The sequence below is a fragment of the Panulirus ornatus genome, chromosome 62, assembly GCF_036320965.1.
Source record: "Panulirus ornatus isolate Po-2019 chromosome 62, ASM3632096v1, whole genome shotgun sequence".
Lineage (NCBI taxonomy): Eukaryota > Metazoa > Arthropoda > Malacostraca > Decapoda > Palinuridae > Panulirus > Panulirus ornatus.
Window position 1 is genome coordinate 13,876,122 of NC_092285.1, and position 17,615 is coordinate 13,893,736.

Sequence of the window (17,615 nt, forward strand, 5' to 3'; positions counted from 1 at the left end):
TATTTAAATACTGATATTAACTTCTTTTGTATACTGAAATTAACTTTAACAGGTGATATCAAGCATTGATCTACAGTATCAGCCACTTTCTCATACATTACTTGCAGAAGCTTCACAGATGAAAGACCCTGAATTTGTTATGTATATAACATGTTTTGAGGAAAGGCTTTACATTACAAAAATAAAGATAGCCAGTTATACAGTCTTGCATCGTGTGGTTATATACTGCTTAACCATTATATACAAAAGTGAAGATGTGAATGTCATGTAACCAAGTTTATATTTTCAGGAAATGTATTTCTTTATGTCCTCAGTTAGGTGACTTTGATACCAAAATTTTATTTGTTGTCTCGTTCCCTGGCCAATATTTAGCAGCACATCTGTATTAATCAGTTTAGTTGGTTAAGTGTAATTTTAGTGTGTATACCATTGATTTCACACAGGCTACTTTGACTGGAATGTAACACATGTGGCAAAATTTTAGTTTCATGTGAGTGGGGGAACTTGGAGTGAGGACAGAGGTATGTTCTCATTCCTAAAACAACAAATGAATAAAATATATTACCTTTCCATATATCCAATATGTCAGTGCTGGGAGATCATCTTAGTACTACTTCAAATTATTTTTTTTTTTCTCATGTCCCATAACTAGGTATGTATGTGGTCTAAATGGATACAAATATATTACATTATATAATAGTTGCCTAAATGTGTGTGGATGTAACCAAGATGTGAAAAAAGGAGAGATAAGTAGTATGTTTGAGGAAAGGAACCTGGATGTTTTGGCTCTGAGTGAAACGAAGCTCAAGGGTAAAGGGGAAGAGTGGTTTGGGAATGTCTTGGGAGTAAAGTCAGGGGTTAGTGAGAAGACAAGAGCAAGGGAAGGAGTAGCAATACTCCTGAAACAGGAGTTGTGGGAGTATGTGATAGAATGTAAGAAAGTAAATTCTCGATTAATATGGGTAAAACTGAAAGTTGATGGAGAGAGATGGGTGATTATTGGTGCATATGCACCTGGGCATGAGAAGAAAGATCATGAGAGGCAAGTGTTTTGGGAGCAGCTGAATGAGTGTGTTAGTGGTTTTGATGCACGAGACCGGGTTATAGTGATGGGTGATTTGAATGCAAAGGTGAGTAATGTGGCAGTTGAGGGAATAATTGGTATACATGGGGTGTTCAGTGTTGTAAATGGAAATGGTGAAGAGCTTGCAGATTTATGTGCTGAAAAAGGACTGATGATTGGGAATACCTGGTTTAAAAAAAAAGCGAGATATACATAAGTATACTTATGAAAGTAGGAGAGATGGCCAGAGAGCGTTATTGGATTACGTGTTAATTGACAGGCGCGCGAGAGAGACTTTTGGATGTTAATGTGCTGAGAGGTGCAACTGGAGGGATGTCTGATCATTATCTTGTGGAGGCTAAGGTGAAGATTTGTATGGGTTTTCAGAAAAGAGGAGTGAATGTTGGGGTGAAGAGGGTGGTGAGAGTAAGTGGGCTTGGGAAGGAGACTTGTGTGAGGAAGTACCAGGAGAGACTGAGTACAGAATGGAAAAAGGTGAGAACAATGGAAGTAAGGGGAGTGGGGGAGGAATGGGATGTATTTAGGGAATCAGTGATGGATTGCGCAAAAGATGCTTGTGGCATGAGAAGAGTGGGAGGTGGGTTGATTAGAAAGGGTAGTGAGTGGTGGGATGAAGAGGTAAGATTATTAGTGAAAGAGAAGAGAGAGGCATTTGGACGATTTTTGCAGGGAAAAAATGAAATTGAGTGGGAGATGTATAAAAGAAAGAGACAGGAGGTCAAGAGAAAGGTGCAAGAGGTGAAAAAAAGGGCAAATGAGAGTTGGGGTGAGAGAGTATCATTAAATTTTAGGGAGAATAAAAAGATGTTCTGGAAGGAGGTAAATAAAGTGCATAAGGCAAGGGAGCAAATGGGAACTTCAGTGAAGGGCACAAATGGGGAGGTGATAACAAGTAGTGGTGATGTGAGAAGGAGATGGAGTGAGTATTTTGAAGGTTTGTTGAATGTGTTTGAAGATGGAGTGGCAGATATAGGGTGTTTTGGTCGAGGTGGTGTGCAAAGTGAGAGGGTTAGGGAAGATGATTTGGTAAACAGAGAAGAGGTAGTAAAAGCTTTGCGGAAGATGAAAGCCGGCAAGGCAGCAGGTTTGGATGGTATTGCAGTGGAATTTATTAAAAAAGGGGGTGACTGTATTGTTGACTGGTTGGTAAGGTTATTTAATGTATGTATGACTCATGGTGAGGTGCCTGAGGATTGGCGGAATGCGTGCATAGTGCCATTGTACAAAGGCAAAGGGGATAAGAGTGAGTGCTCAAATTACTGAGGTATAAGTTTGTTGAGTATTCCTGGTAAATTATATGGGAGGATATTGATTGAGAGGGTGAAGGCATGTACAGAGCATCAGATTGGGGAAGAGCAGTGTGGTTTCAGAAGTGGTAGAGGATGTGTGGATCAGGTGTCTGCTTTGAAGAATGTATGTGAGAAATACTTAGAAAAGCAAATGGATTTGTATGTAGCATTTATGGATCTGGAGAAGGCATATGATAGAGTTGATAGAGATGCTCTGTGGAAGGTATTACGAATATATGGTGTGGGAGGCAAGTTGTTAGAAGCAGTGAAAAGTTTTTATCAAGGATGTAAGGCATGTGTACGTGTAGGAAGAGAGGAAAGTGATTGGTTCTCAGTGAATGTAGGTTTGCGGCAGGGGTGTGTGATGTCTCCATGGTTGTTTAATTTGTTTATGGATGGGGTTGTTAGGGAGGTGAATGCAAGAGTTTTGGAAAGAGGGGCAAGTATGAAGTCTGTTGGGGATGAGAGAGCTTGGGAAGTGAGTCAGTTGTTGTTCGCTGATGATACAGCGCTGGTGGCTGATTCATGTGAGAAATGGATGGGGTTGTTAGGGAGGTGAATGCAAGAGTTTTGGAAAGAGGGGCAAGTATGAAGTCTGTTGGGGATGAGAGAGCTTGGGAAGTGAGTCAGTTGTTGTTCGCTGATGATACAGCGCTGGTGGCTGATTCATGTGAGAAACTGCAGAAGCTGGTGACTGAGTTTGGTAAAGTGTGTGAAAGAAGAAAGTTAAGAGTAAATGTGAATAAGAGCAAGGTTATTAGGTACAGTAGGGTTGAGGGTCAAGTCAATTGGGAGGTGAGTTTGAATGGAGAAAAACTGGAGGAAGTGAAGTGTTTTAGATATCTGGGAGTGGATCTGGCAGCGGATGGAACCATGGAAGCGGAAGTGGATCATAGGGTGGGGGAGGGGGCGAAAATTCTGGGAGCCTTGAAGAATGTGTGGAAGTCGAGAACATTATCTCGGAAAGCAAAAATGGGTATGTTTGAAGGAATAGTGGTTCCAACAATGTTGTATGGTTGCGAGACGTGGGCTATGGATAGAGTTGTGTGCAGGAGGATGGATGTGCTGGAAATGAGATGTTTGAGGACAATATGTGGTGTGAGGTGGTTTGATCGAGTAAGTAACGTAAGGGTAAGAGAGATGTGTGGAAATAAAAAGAGCGTGGTTGAGAGAGCAGAAGAGGGTGTTTTGAAATGGTTCGGGCACATGGAGAGAATGAGTGAGGAAAGATTGACCAAGAGAATATATGTGTCGGAGGTGGAGGGAACGAGGAGAAGAGGGAGACCAAATTGGAGGTGGAAAGATGGAGTGAAAAAGATTCTGTGTGATCGGGGCCTGAACATGCAGGAGGGTGAAAGGAGGGCAAGGAATAGAGTGAATTGGAGCGATGTGGTATACCGGGGTTGACGTGCTGTCAGTGGATTGAATCAAGGCATGTGAGGCGTCTGGGGTAAACCATGGAAAGCTGTGTAGGTATGTATATTTGCGTGTGTGGACGTATATATATACATGTGTATGGGGGTGGGTTGGGCCATTTCTTTCGTCTGTTTCCTTGCGCTACCTCGCAAACGCGGGAGACAGCGACAAAGCAAAAAAAAAAAAAAAAAATTGTTTAAACATAATTTTCTAGAATCATGTTAATTGTTTTCATACTTGTATCTTGTATTTCTTGGCCTTATTGCCCAAACTGAGCTTATATTTGTGAATCTCCCAGTTTGCACATGTGATGTCCTCTTATCCTGATAATACAGTTAGAACCTTTTTTTTTTCATTGAACACATTTAATGAATAGCTTATGTTATTCTCTACATATTTCAGATACTGTGAGACAGGTGGAACCTTTGCCGACAACCTCAACTGACCGCTATCCTTCTGCCAGTGTCAGTTGGATCTCACCACTCCATGTCTCCAGCTTGTAACCTTGCTGTCTCCCCTGAATTGGATGGTCTTGTGTCGTCACCTGAATGTGGTGATCCTGTGTGTCTTCCTGCATGTCATGATACGTGTTTCCTGGATGTGATGCCCCCATGTCTCTTCCTGCATGATTGTCATGCATCTCCTGGATGTGATAGTCTACTGTCTCCCCTGCATATGATGGTCGTGCATCTGTATTCGACCATGATGTGCCACCTGTGTTGGACCATCATGTTATGTGTTTACCCTCCCATCGTGTAAATGGTATGTAATGTACATGCAGTAATGAGTTTCTGTAAAAACCATAAGTTATGACAGCTGGATTAAGAGTTGGTAGGGCCCTGGGACATAGCAGCTTGTGAAGGGTCCCCTAATAGGTCACACTACTGAGATGTAAGGCAAAATACTTGGTGCTCTGTGGTATTTAGATACTGCACATTTGGAATCATAGCTTTGCCCCATTCACAGATGAATATGGTATTTCGGGCAAGAATCTTGAGGGTTCAGTGAAGGATTGTTCTTAATTTGAACATTTTTCTTTCTGCATAGATAACCACTGCATTTGAAAGCTATACTTTGCTTGTACAGTACACTGCTATCTTTCTTTTTTAAAGGCATGAAATATTTAAGATCAGTACAGTATTCACTGTCTTGGGGCCCCAGAGTTTATAGACCCAGTAGGCCCTCACTCATATGGCCCTGGGTAAAGGCTATAAATACATGAACATTAATTTTCTTTGAAAATTCCCTTCCATAGGTTCATTGTAAGATATTTTTTTTTATTATACTTTGTCGCTGTCTCCCACATTAGCAAGGTAGCGCATGGAAACAGACAAAAGAATGGCCCAACCCACCCACATACACATGTATATACATACCTGCCCTCGCATGCACATATACATACCTATACATTTCAGTGTATTCATACATATATATGTACAGACATATACACATGTACATATTCATACTTCCTGCCTTTATCCATTCCTGTCGGCACCCTGCCACACAAAATAGCATCTCTCTCTCTCTCTCTCTCTCTCCACCGGGAGGTAGTGCTAAGAAAAGACAACAAAGGCCACATTTGTTCACATTCAGTCTCTAGCTGTCATGTGTAATGCACCAAAACCACAGCTCCCTTTCCACATCCAGGCCTCACAAAACTGTCCATGGTTTAACCCAGATGCTTCTCATGCCCTGGTGCAATCCATTGACAGCACGTTGATCCCGGTATACCATATCATTCCAATTAATTCTATTCTTTGCACGCCTTTCACCCTCCTATATGTTCAGGCCCCAATCGCTCAAAATCTTTTTCACTTGATCCTTCCACCTCCAATTTGGTCTCCCACTTCTCGTTCCCTCCACCTCTGACACATGCATCCTCTTTGTCAATCTTTCCTCACTCATTTTCTCCATGTGACCAAACCATATCAATACACCCTCTTCTGCTCTCTCAACCACACTCTTTTTATTACCACATATCTCTCTTACCCTTTCATTGCTTACTCGATCAAACCACCTCACACCACATATTGTCCTCAAACATCTCATTTCCAACACATCCACCCTCCTCCACACAACCCTTTCTATACCCCATGCTTCGCATCCATATAACATTGTTTTGTTGGAACCACTATTCCTTCAAACATACGCATTTTTGCTCCCAGAACCTTCACCCCCTCCCTCAACCTGTGACTCACTTCCACTTCCATGGTTCCATCTGCTGCCAAATCCACTCCCAGATATCAAATACACTTAACTTCCTCCAATTTTTCTCCATTCAATGTTACCTCCCAGTTGACTTGTCCCTCAACCCTACTCTACCTAATAACCTTGCTCTTATTCATATTTACTCTCAACTTTCTTCTTTCACACACTTTACCAAACTCAGTCACCAGCTTCTGTAGTTTCTCACCCGAATCAGCCACCAGCGCTGTATCATCAGCAAACAACAACTGACTCACTTCCCAAGCCCTCTCATCGACAGCAGACTGCATACTTGCCACTATCTCTAAATCTCTTGCATTCACCCCCTAACAACCCCATCCATAAACAAATTAAACAACAATGGAGACATCACGCACCCCTGCTGCAAACTGACATTCACTGGGAACCAATCACTTTCCTCTCTTCCTACTCGTACACATGCCTTACATCCTCAATAAAAACTTTTCACTGCTTTTAGCAACTTACCTCCCACACCATATCCTCTTAATACCTTCTACAGAGTTTCTCTGTCAACTCTATTATATGCCTTCTCCAGATCCATGAAAGCCACATACAAATCCATTTGTTCTTCTAAGTATTTCCGACATACATTCTTCAAAGGTGAATGCAAGAGTTTTGGAAAGAGGGGCAAGTATGAAGTCTGTTGGGGATGAGAGAGCTTGGGAAGTGAGTCAGTTGTTGTTCGCTGATGATACAGCACTGGTGGCTGATTCATGTGAGAAACTGCAGAAGCTGGTGACTGAGTTTGGTAAAGTGTATGAAAGAAGAAAGTCAAGAGTAAATGTGAATAAGAGCAAGGTTATTAGGTACAGTAGGGTTGAGGGTCAAGTCAATTGGGAGGTGAGTTTGAATGGAGAAAAACTGGAGGAAGTGAAGTGTTTTAGATATCTGGGAGTGGATCTGGCAGCGGATGGAACCATGGAAGCGGAAGTGGATCATAGGGTGGGGGAAGGGGCGAAAATTCTGGGAGCCTTGAAGAATGTGTGGAAGTCGAGAACATTATCTCGGAAAGCAAAAATGGGTATGTTTGAAGGAATAGTGGTTCCAACAATGTTGTATGGTTGCGAGACGTGGGCTATGGATAGAGTTGTGCGCAGGAGGATGGATGTGCTGGAAATGAGATGTTTGAGGACAATGTGTGGTGTGAGGTGGTTTGATCGAGTAAGTAACGTAAGGGTAAGAGAGATGTGTGGAAATAAAAAGAGCGTGGTTGAGAGAGCAGAAGAGGGTGTTTTGAAATGGTTCGGGCACATGGAGAGAATGAGTGAGGAAAGATTGACCAAGAGAATATATGTGTCGGAGGTGGAGGGAACGAGGAGAAGAGGGAGACCAAATTGGAGGTGGAAAGATGGAGTGAAAAAGATTTTGTGTGATCGGGGCCTGAACATGCAGGAGGGTGAAAGGAGGGCAAGGAATGGAGTGAATTGGAGCGATGTGGTATACCGGGGTTGACGTGCTGTCAGTGGATTGAATCAAGGCATGTGAAGCGTCTGGGGTAAACCATGGAAAGCTGTGTAGGTATGTATATTTGCGTGTGTGGACGTATGTATATATATGTGTATGGGGGTGGGTTGGGCCATTTCTTTCATCTGTTTCCTTGTGCTACCTCGCAAACGCGGGAGACAGCGACAAAAAAAAAAAAAAAAAAAAAAAAAAAAAAAAAATCTTCAAAGCAAACACCTGATCCACACACCCTCTATCACTTCTGAAACCACACTGCTCTTCCCCAATCTGATGCTCTGTACATGCCTTTACCCTCTCATTCATTACCCTCCCATATAATTTCCCAGGAATACTCAACAAACTTATACCTCTGTTAAAAATTTAAACACACACTTTTATCCCCTTTGCCTTTGTACAATGGCTCTATGCATGCATTCCACCAATCCTCAGGCACTTCACCATGAACCATACATACATTGAATATCCTCACCAACCAGTCAACAACACAGTCACCCCCTTTTTTAATAATATATTTATATACATATTTGACAAACATAACTGAGGTTGCTTAATCTTTTTCATGCCTGTTTTCATTTATGGTTCTCTCTTTCATTTAATCCTACATGTATTTGCTTGTATGCAGAATATATACTTTTGTCATAGCACTCCTCTAATGATAAAAATGTATTTGTGGTTAACTGCAATTACTGAAAATGTGATAAAATAATTTTCATTTGGATCTTCCAGGTAAAGCAAGTCCAAGAAATCCTGAGTCACTTCCCACCTTCTGTAGTCCAAGCTGCACATCAGGAGATTATTGGCAGAATTCAAGTCATTAAAGAAGGTAAGACCTGCATGTGTTAAAAGTTTACAGCTTGCAGACATGATTAAGCAAGCAGCAAAACACCTAAGTGGGGTACCACTAAATTTTTTTAAATCTCGGATGAGGTTGGCAGTTGCAAGGCAAAGGGGAAGGTGGTACACAAGTTTGAGAGGTGTGTGCGAGGTAGCACTAGGAAAAGACATCAAAGGCCATATATATATACATACACAGACATATACATATATACACATGCACATAATTCATACTTGCTACCTTTATTCATTCCCATCGCCACCCCACCACACATGAAATAGCATCCCCCCTCCCCTCACAAGGTAGTGCTAGGAAAGGACAAAAGGCCACTTTCATTCACACTCAGTCTCCAGCTGTCATGTGTAATGCACCAAAACCACAGCTCCCTTTCCACATCCAGGCCCTACAAAACCTTCCATGGTTTACCCCAGATGCTTCACATGCCCTGGTTCAATCCATTGAGAGCACATCGACCTCGGTATACCACATCCTTCAAATTCACTCTATTCCTTGCACACCTTTCACCCTCCTGTATGTTCAGGCCCCGATCGCTCAGAATCTCTTTCACTCGATCCTTACACCTCCAATTTGGTCTCCCACTTCTCATTCCCTCCACCTCTGACACATATATCCTCTTTGTCAATCTTTCCTCACTCATCTCTACATGTGACCAAACCATTTCAATACACCCTCTTCTGCCCTCTCAACCACACTCTTTTTATTACCACACATCTCTGTCAACCTTTCATTACATACTCGATCAAACCACATATTGTCCTCAAACATCTCATTTCCAACACATCCCCCCTCCTTTGCACAAACCTATCTATAGCCCATGCCTCACAACCATTTAACATCTCTCGAAAACTCTTCCATTCTCCTCCCTAACAATTCCATACATAAACAAATTAAACAATCCTGGAGACATCATGCATCCTTGCTGCAAACTGACATTCACTGGGAACCAATCACTTTCCTCTCTTCCTATTTGTCCACATGCCTTACATCCTCGATAAAAACTTTTCACTGCTTCTAGCAACTTACCTCCTACACCATATACTCTTAATACCTTCCACATAACATCTCTATCAACTCTATCATATGCCTTCTCCAGATCTATAAATGCTACATATAAATCCATGTTTTTCTCAGTATTTCTCATGTACATTCTTCAAAGCAAACACCTGATCCACACATCCTCTACCACTTCTGAAACCACACTGCTCTTCCCCAATCTGATGCTCTGTACATGCCTTCACCCTCTCAATACCCTCCCATAATTTCCCAGGAATACTCAACAAACTTATACCTCTGTAATTTGAACACTCACCCTTATCCCCTTTGCCTTTGTACAGTGGCACTGTGCATGCATTCTGCCAATCCTCAGGCACTTAACCATGAACCATACATACATTGAATATCCTCACCAACCAGTCAACAATACAGTCACCCCCTTTTTTGATAAATTCTATAGCAGTGCCATCCAAACCTGCCGCCTTGCCATCTTTCATCTTCTGCAAAGCTTTCACCTCTTCTTTGTTTACCAAATCATTCTCCCTGACCCTCTCACTTTGCACACCACCTCAACCAAAACACCCTAAATCTACCACTTTGTCATCAAACACATTCAACTAACCTTCCAAATACTCACTCCATCTCCCTCTCACTTCACCAATACTTGTTATTGCCTCCCCATTTGCCCCCTTCACCGATGTTCCCATTGGTTCTCTTGTCTTACGCATACTAAAGTAAAAAGAAGAAACTATGGATACTAGAGACAGGGTTTGTGGTTGAAGGTGTAGAGGAATTAGGAAAGTATGGCAAATCAGAGAAGTTACCAAAATATGGCATGGTTTTAATGATATGAGAACTGGCCAAAAAATGGAAGCAGACTCTTGGGGTATTTTTTATTCAGTACATTTATTACACCTGAAACCTTACAGAAAATTATCATTGACTGCTTAAGTAAATAACAAAATTCAGACCTAATACCCAAGGTGATCATATGTGATCAGGAGGCATGCCATAGGAATTCCTTTTCCAAATTCAACATTACACCTTTATCACCAGCGTTTCTGCATAATGATGATTCTATCTATTTCATGTATGACTTTCCTCGTTTGATCAAAAGTATCGTAAATAACCTTTGAGATATAACATTACAATTGATAATGAAACTGAAAAGGGACAGTATATTGAAGAGTTTTATGTAGAAGGTGGCTGAAGGAGGAGGGAGATGGGGGCTGGAAATCCTCCCCTCCAGATTTTACTTTTCCAAAAAGGGGATAGAGAAGGGGGCCAGGTGAGGATTTTCTCTCTAAGGCTCAGTCCTCTGTTCTTAACGCTACCTCCCTAGTGCAGGAAATGGCGAATAGGTATAAAAAAAAAATTTTCTTTCATACTATTTGCCATTACCTGCATTGGCAAGGTAGCATTAAGAACAGAGGACTGCACTTTTGAGGGAATATCCTCACCTGGCCCCCTTCCCTGTTCCTTCTTTTGGAAAATTAAAAAAAAAAAAAAGAGAGGGGATGATTTCCAGCCCCCCGCTCCCTTCCCTTTTAGTCGCCGTCTATGACACACAGGGAATACGTGGGAAGTATTCTTTCTCCCCATCCCCAGGCATAACAAAAAAAGATTATATACTGCAATACCTTTGAATGTGAATAAATGGGGCCTTTGTTGTCTTTTCCTAGCGCTACCTCGCACACATGAGGGGGAAGGGGATTATTTCTTGTGTGGCGAGGTGGCGATGGGAATGAATAAAGGCAGACTATGAATTATGTACATGTGTATATATGTATATGTCTGTGTGCGTATACATATATATATATATATATATATATATATATATATATATATATATATATATATATATATATATATATACGTTGAGATGTATAGGTATGTATATTTGCGTGTGTGGATGTGTATGTATGTACATGTGTATGTGGGTGGGTTGGGCCATTCTTTCATCTGTTTCCTTGCGCTACCTCGCTAGTGTGGGAGACAGCGACAAAGCAAAATAAATAAATAAATACCTTTGAGAAAATGAGAGTAAGCTTTGCAACCCAGGTATTGAGTAGAACTGTTGTAGTGGCATTGAAACATTTAACTCTTGGATTTCTGCCAGTGAAAGCAGCAGCAACAGCTAAATTCATAAATAAAATGGGTATGCTATTTAACTTTTTTAACATCAGTCAGATAAACCGTTATAGAACCAGCAAGGGTGTATTTATTAATTCCAGTCTGATGCAGTTGGGTGATCTTTATGGTTCGGTAAAGTCTTGGAAAGTGCGGGGAGCACAAAGGAATTTGGCATGTAGAGAAGGTTGGGGATTTAACAGGTGTGTGGGAAGACCTGCACAATAATCATAGTTATCTATATCTTTTAACACGTCACTTAAATCAGGATTGCCTGGAAAACCTTTCGAGTATTATCAGGAATTCAGGGGGTAATACTGATTCACCTAGTGCACCCAAATTAGCTTACCAGTTGAAGAGTATTGTCACTTACAATATTATGCAATACAGTTCTGGGGGACACTGGTTACAACATTCACAAAATAAAGATAGTCACATTCTGTCAGAAAGGTATCAAATTTGAAGGATGAGATAGAAGGGTAAGTTCATTTATTCGATGAGGTTGATGAGATTATACCCAGTTACAATGATCTGCAAACAGTAGGTAAGGAGAAACAACATAGACAACCAGATTTATGTTCTGCTAAGCATGCAAACAAGTTTTGTCAAGATGTTTCTCAGAAAAACAAAACACTCAGAATACTTTGCCACATTTAATCCATTTGAGATATAAGATACTTGTATTACATCTACTGGAAAGTATATTTCCACTTTCCATCCATGTTGTGACAGTTTAGAAAAGTACCAGTGCAATACAGTAAATGAAAATGCACTAACTTATATAGCTGGTTACATTTGCCGCAGGATTCTTAGAATCTATGATTGCAGGATTTGTAAATTTAATGTACTTGCCAGGTGTAATATGACATCTTCCATCAAATGTATTCTTTAACAGGAAGGGAGGTAATAGACCAGACTTACTATGCACACGAACATATTGCTTTATTAACATAGACAGTGGGAACATGTATTTATAGATAAGGTTAGTGAATTAATATAAAGGGATGAGGGAAATATTTTGCCAACTTATTGGGTCAAGTGCAGACAAATGTCAACATCTCGTGCTCTGGAATAAAGGAGAGGTTGGTTGACATTTTTGTAAGGATGAGACTCCACTATTACATTACATTTCATCATTACAGGAATACAAGAAGGAGACGCCTGCATGCATTTGTGTTTGATAGTACCAAATGTACCGATAGGAGAAAATATGCAAAAGATAATGATGCATCTGACATTCCAAGAAACTGTCTGGTGCATAGTATGAGGAGGTACATATCTGCTGTGTTTTATAGGCTGTGCAATCATTAAAATGTTTTCATGTGTCCTCTACATGTTAAAGGAGTACACTGCATGCATTGGTTCAAGCCGTTTAAATGCCATGACACCTCAGTGTCATTTCTTGTATGCTGTGTGCTTTTAATATTACATTAGGAATGCATTCTTTTCTTTATTTTGTTTATAATGTAACCATTACTACGCATGTCCGTGACCAGAATTTTCAGTTTGCTTATGTATGTGTGCATTGTTTCCTTCTTTTACCTTATTGGTTGTGTTCATCATGTATGGTGTACACTTTTCTAATGAACTGATCAGAAATGCTTATAGTTGTATAGGTATACAGATTGGATACACCAAAAGGAGGAAGTGGCTCTTATCAAACACTTCTCTTGGCAAATAAAGAAGAAAATTGAGTATTATTTCCTAGGAAGTACCAGTGTGTTGGCTTGTGAGTGTGTTCATGTGTGGTGTACACCATTCTATTTTGCTGCTTAGGTATTCCTAGTTTGTAGGTTGTTGTGCTGTCAGTAGGTGTATGTTTTTGAAACTTTGCGTAGGCCTGTATGTCTGCATTGCTTTATGTGAATGCTATACCACAGTGCATCAAAACCACTTCTTGTTATGCATAATTCATGTAGTGTGCAGATGTTTATTGGAAATCCTATTTATATACTGGCGATTGGAAAGGTCTTTGTGCTTAACATGCTGTTAACTGCAGTACATTAAATAAATGTGTACCTGTTCCTGTTCGTTTCATTATACATATACTAAATAATTAGAAATTAGTAGAAAATTGAGAATATCCTATACATAGCTTGCAGAGGGAGGAAAAAATAATGTTACTGACCAATCACATACAGGATAATACATGGAAAATAGACAGTAGTGATCATATAGTTATTAACAGATAAAGCAGAAAGAAAGAAAAGCAAGTAGGTTAAATTTCCAATACGTATTTATCAGTTGTTTTTGACTGGGAGAAAATTTTAAGGACAAACATAACTACTACATAACACAAGGATGAATGATACGATATATTGCCGTCAGTGTGTATTAAAGATTTATATTGGGTACCTAATATGGTACAGAATAAGATATTACATGTTAAGAAAGAGGCGCGCATACAAGTTGCCAATATGTATTTTGGTCATTTTTCTATTGGTTGCAGAACTTTTGTAAAAGGAATCCACAAGACTATCACCAGATAAACATTCTGAGGAATAATGCCATTGCGTCATTTTTCTTAAACCTTGTAAATTTCCATTCAAATTTATATCTCAAGTTGTAGGAGAAAGACGACCATTCTGCTTTACACCACAGTGGCGTAAACGATCACTACGTCACAGTAGGCGGGGTGTTTCAAGGCTCCACCCACCAGTGACATCATTATGGAAGCAACAGAACAACTGGATCTTTTCTATCAAAAACCCATTATTCTACAGATATTAGTCAAACTCTCATCAGATTAACTGACACAAGCTATCAAATTTAAGCGTTTATGAATATCTCACATGTACCTTATATATACAAAATGGTTACTATTTCATAACATCTTGATGACAGCATCAGACAAGGTCATCAGCTCAACATCTTTACATATCTTGAAGACGCGCATCCGAAGACTCATTTGACTATATGTATGACATCTTCAGTCGACCTATTATGACCTGGATATGCTCAGAGGCAATTGGTACAATCAATTCTAAACAGCACTTCATAAGGGAGGGATGCTGTCCGTCATAAGGATAGCCCAGCTTAGTAGTAACCACATCTTATGCTTTGTATTTTGATTTATGGATAGTTTGCCTCAAACCTCACAAAACTGAGGTCCAGACAGCAGGTCATACTTAATGGTTCCTGCGTTGACTGACGTTAAACGATAACGTCACAATGGAAGGCGGAGCCTGAAACCAAGCACTCCTCCCAATAATGACGTCATTAACAGGTTCAGCACCACAACATATCTTTATTATGTGCTGTTAGAAACGTTTAAAGAAGTTCTCGCATCCATTTAAAGATAACCAAGCTTCCTATCGATGAAATGTTACTACATACATCGTTTGCAATAAGACAAGCAATTTGCAATATCGTAAATACGTTGCTATAAGGTATATAATAGTAGTTATTAGATTTCTTGTTTTTTGAGATAAAACAAAATTATTCCAATTACCATATACTGAATGGCACTGAAAACAGTACCATTAACTTCTCCATGAAGTACTCTACTACTGAAGCAACATATATATAAATCCAACTTGCACGGGACAATAAACAATCACAATCAGCTAATGATTAAATATCATAGTCAGCCATAAATGTTTTGCACTGGTAAATATTCCCATTTTTTATGAACGCTGACAGTCTCAATGTTCATGTCGACATACTTCTTGTCACCATGCCGTTGCACTGCCCTAGCCTGTCTTTTTTAGTTATTACTGTACTTATATCAATCCTTTGGCATGTAATTTTTCTTATGAAGAAAGTAATGTTTACCACATTTAACATGAGCTTTTTTAGGATCAACATATATGTATTATTGTGTCTAAATACTGATTTAGCCAAAGAAGTAACAGCCAAACTGCTCGTTATTGTATGTGATAGTTGTAGTGCTTCACTCCAACTCTGAACCATAAATGAATTCATGATTTTTTCTCTAGTTATCTTTCCTTATCCGATGAATGATACTAGTTATACTCATCCTCTGTGCTCCTGCTCGAAAGTATACTATGTGAGTTTTCAATAGCGCAAAATGCCGCTGAATACGAAGACAAAATTATATGTGATTCAGGGTTCATTTTGTTCGAAAATGTTCCCGAAACAAACCGAGTTGAAGTAAAGTCAGTCGAGCTCCACACCCGTCTTTGACCTTAGGATCTCACCACGGTAAGTTCTACTGTTATTTTGCTTCTATATCCATTATAAACTGACGACTGGTGTTATGTGGAATTTACTTATTTCAACGAATACAACAAACTGCTGTTCGTAATTCTACGTTTGTCTGAAACCATCGAATAAGGCTGGCGATAAAGGTAATATACTTCTGAAAATGTAATGATAATGTGGAAGCATGTAATATTTAAATTACATCGTGACCTATAAAAACCTCTTCGAGTAGCACACAAAAGTATACAATCATTTGTTTGTTGAGGTTCACTGGCGTAGTCGAATACCTTGCAACATTTTGGTTCATTCTCAAAAATTTTAAGTGGAATGAACGTATAAATTCTGAATACTTCATTGATTCTTTCATACATTTCGCTTATATACTAATATAAAAGTAAAGTGTATTTGCTTATTTCATATTAGCCTCTGATTACCTATATTCTACGATCATTCATCATCGTTCATTACTAAACACGGTTGTTTACCTTGTATTTCTCTGATCACGACGAACTGGATACGATACATTTCGTAAAGCTAATTTTGATGCACAGCTAAAATGTATGTTTCGGAATTACTTCTGGACCGCATAGTTTTTAATGGTCATGTCTTGGATACCACCTCCCTTCCCGCCACTCCTGCAGTGTTTGAATTAGATTCAAACAAACCTTAACATTTGGGGAATGGGTTTGGGGTGATTCTTAAAGCGATTCTATAATGGTAACTGAGAATGGCGACTTTGATAGCTGATGTACTATGGCAAATCTGATCAGTGTATGGGATGATAGAGCTTAGAATCTTTACACTGGACATTATTTCATTGACAGGGTTACATGGACTTCTGTGGGTCATTCAATTCAAAATTTGGAAAAACACTACCTGGATAAAAAAAAAAAAAATAAGAATGGGAAAGAGCACTCGCTTACCTAGATGACGGCGGGTCTGTAGCTGGGCTGTCACCACAGTCACTTAATCTGTCTATGGATGGGTGAACAGACTGGCAATTATGTAGGCTACAGGGGAAAGAGGAGGCTGATCACAGGGCACGGCAATGATGGCATATTCGAGTGAAAAACTGCAGAGGTTGGCATCTGGGTATGGGAGACTGAAAGGAAAAAGTTGAGTACATGTGAATGAAAGCAAGACTTAGGTTTAGCACAATGCACACACAAGATATATGTGGGGAACGAGTGTGAACGGATAAAACCAGAATACTTTGGAGAGGGCGAGTGAATGAAACAAAAAGTGAAGTGAAGGTTTTGGGAGCACTCAGGAATGAGAGAGGTCACCTTCTGGAAGGGCAAAAATTTGTTTGAAGGTATATAGTTCCAATAATAATGTTCGAAATTAAATGTTTGACAGTTGTGCGAAATGGATTAAGTAAAAGAGAAAGGTTTGGTAATAAGAGCAAGGTTGAGAGCTGGAGGATGTGCTGAAATGGTCTGGAAATAAGGAAATAAGTTGACAGGATGTCGGAAGTGGACGAGACAAGACCAAATAAGTGCTTAAGGGATGAAAAAGGAGTGTGAAAGGTATGTACATGAAAGTGAACTGGAGCGATGTAGTGTGCAAGAGGATATCTGTCAAAGGACAAACTGGTCCTACAAAGCAGCCAGGGAAACTCGAGAAAGGTCTGTGGGGCCTAGTTGCAGATCAGGGGCTGTGGTTTTGGTACAATACACATGATGGCAAGAGAAATGAGCAAAAATGGCCTTAGTCTTATCCTGGCACTAAAATGTGAAACCACAAACAAATATGAAAAGAATTAATGCTTATGGAACTTGAGGTTACATGACCATATAGCATAAAGATGCATGAAACTATGCTCTGTACATGGTACACTTTACAAAATACTGCAAAAGATGTGTTAATTCTGTTGATTTTTCCAGATATCTGCCATTGCTGGATGGTGAAATTGGAGCATGGCATGTCATGAAGCGACAGCAGCAGCCAGGAACATGATGCTTAGTTGACTATTGCATGTGTACTGTAGTAT

The 17,615-nt window shown here is 39.9% G+C and overlaps 1 protein-coding gene across 12 annotated transcripts in view; it reads right to left on the reverse strand.

Annotated features, from left to right (window-relative positions):
- Window positions 1–12,097: 12,097 nt before the first annotated feature.
- LOC139745678 (uncharacterized) overlaps window positions 12,098–17,615 on the reverse strand; it is a 44,111-nt gene continuing 38,593 nt past the window's right edge. For all 12 annotated transcript variants that reach the window (XR_011711912.1, XR_011711910.1, XR_011711907.1 and 9 more), the window contains 2 exons: window positions 16,546–16,724; window positions 12,098–12,524 (listed from right to left, as the gene is read on the reverse strand). The gene's annotated coding sequence lies outside the window, so the exon portion shown is untranslated. The remainder of the gene's footprint in view (window positions 12,525–16,545; window positions 16,725–17,615) is intronic.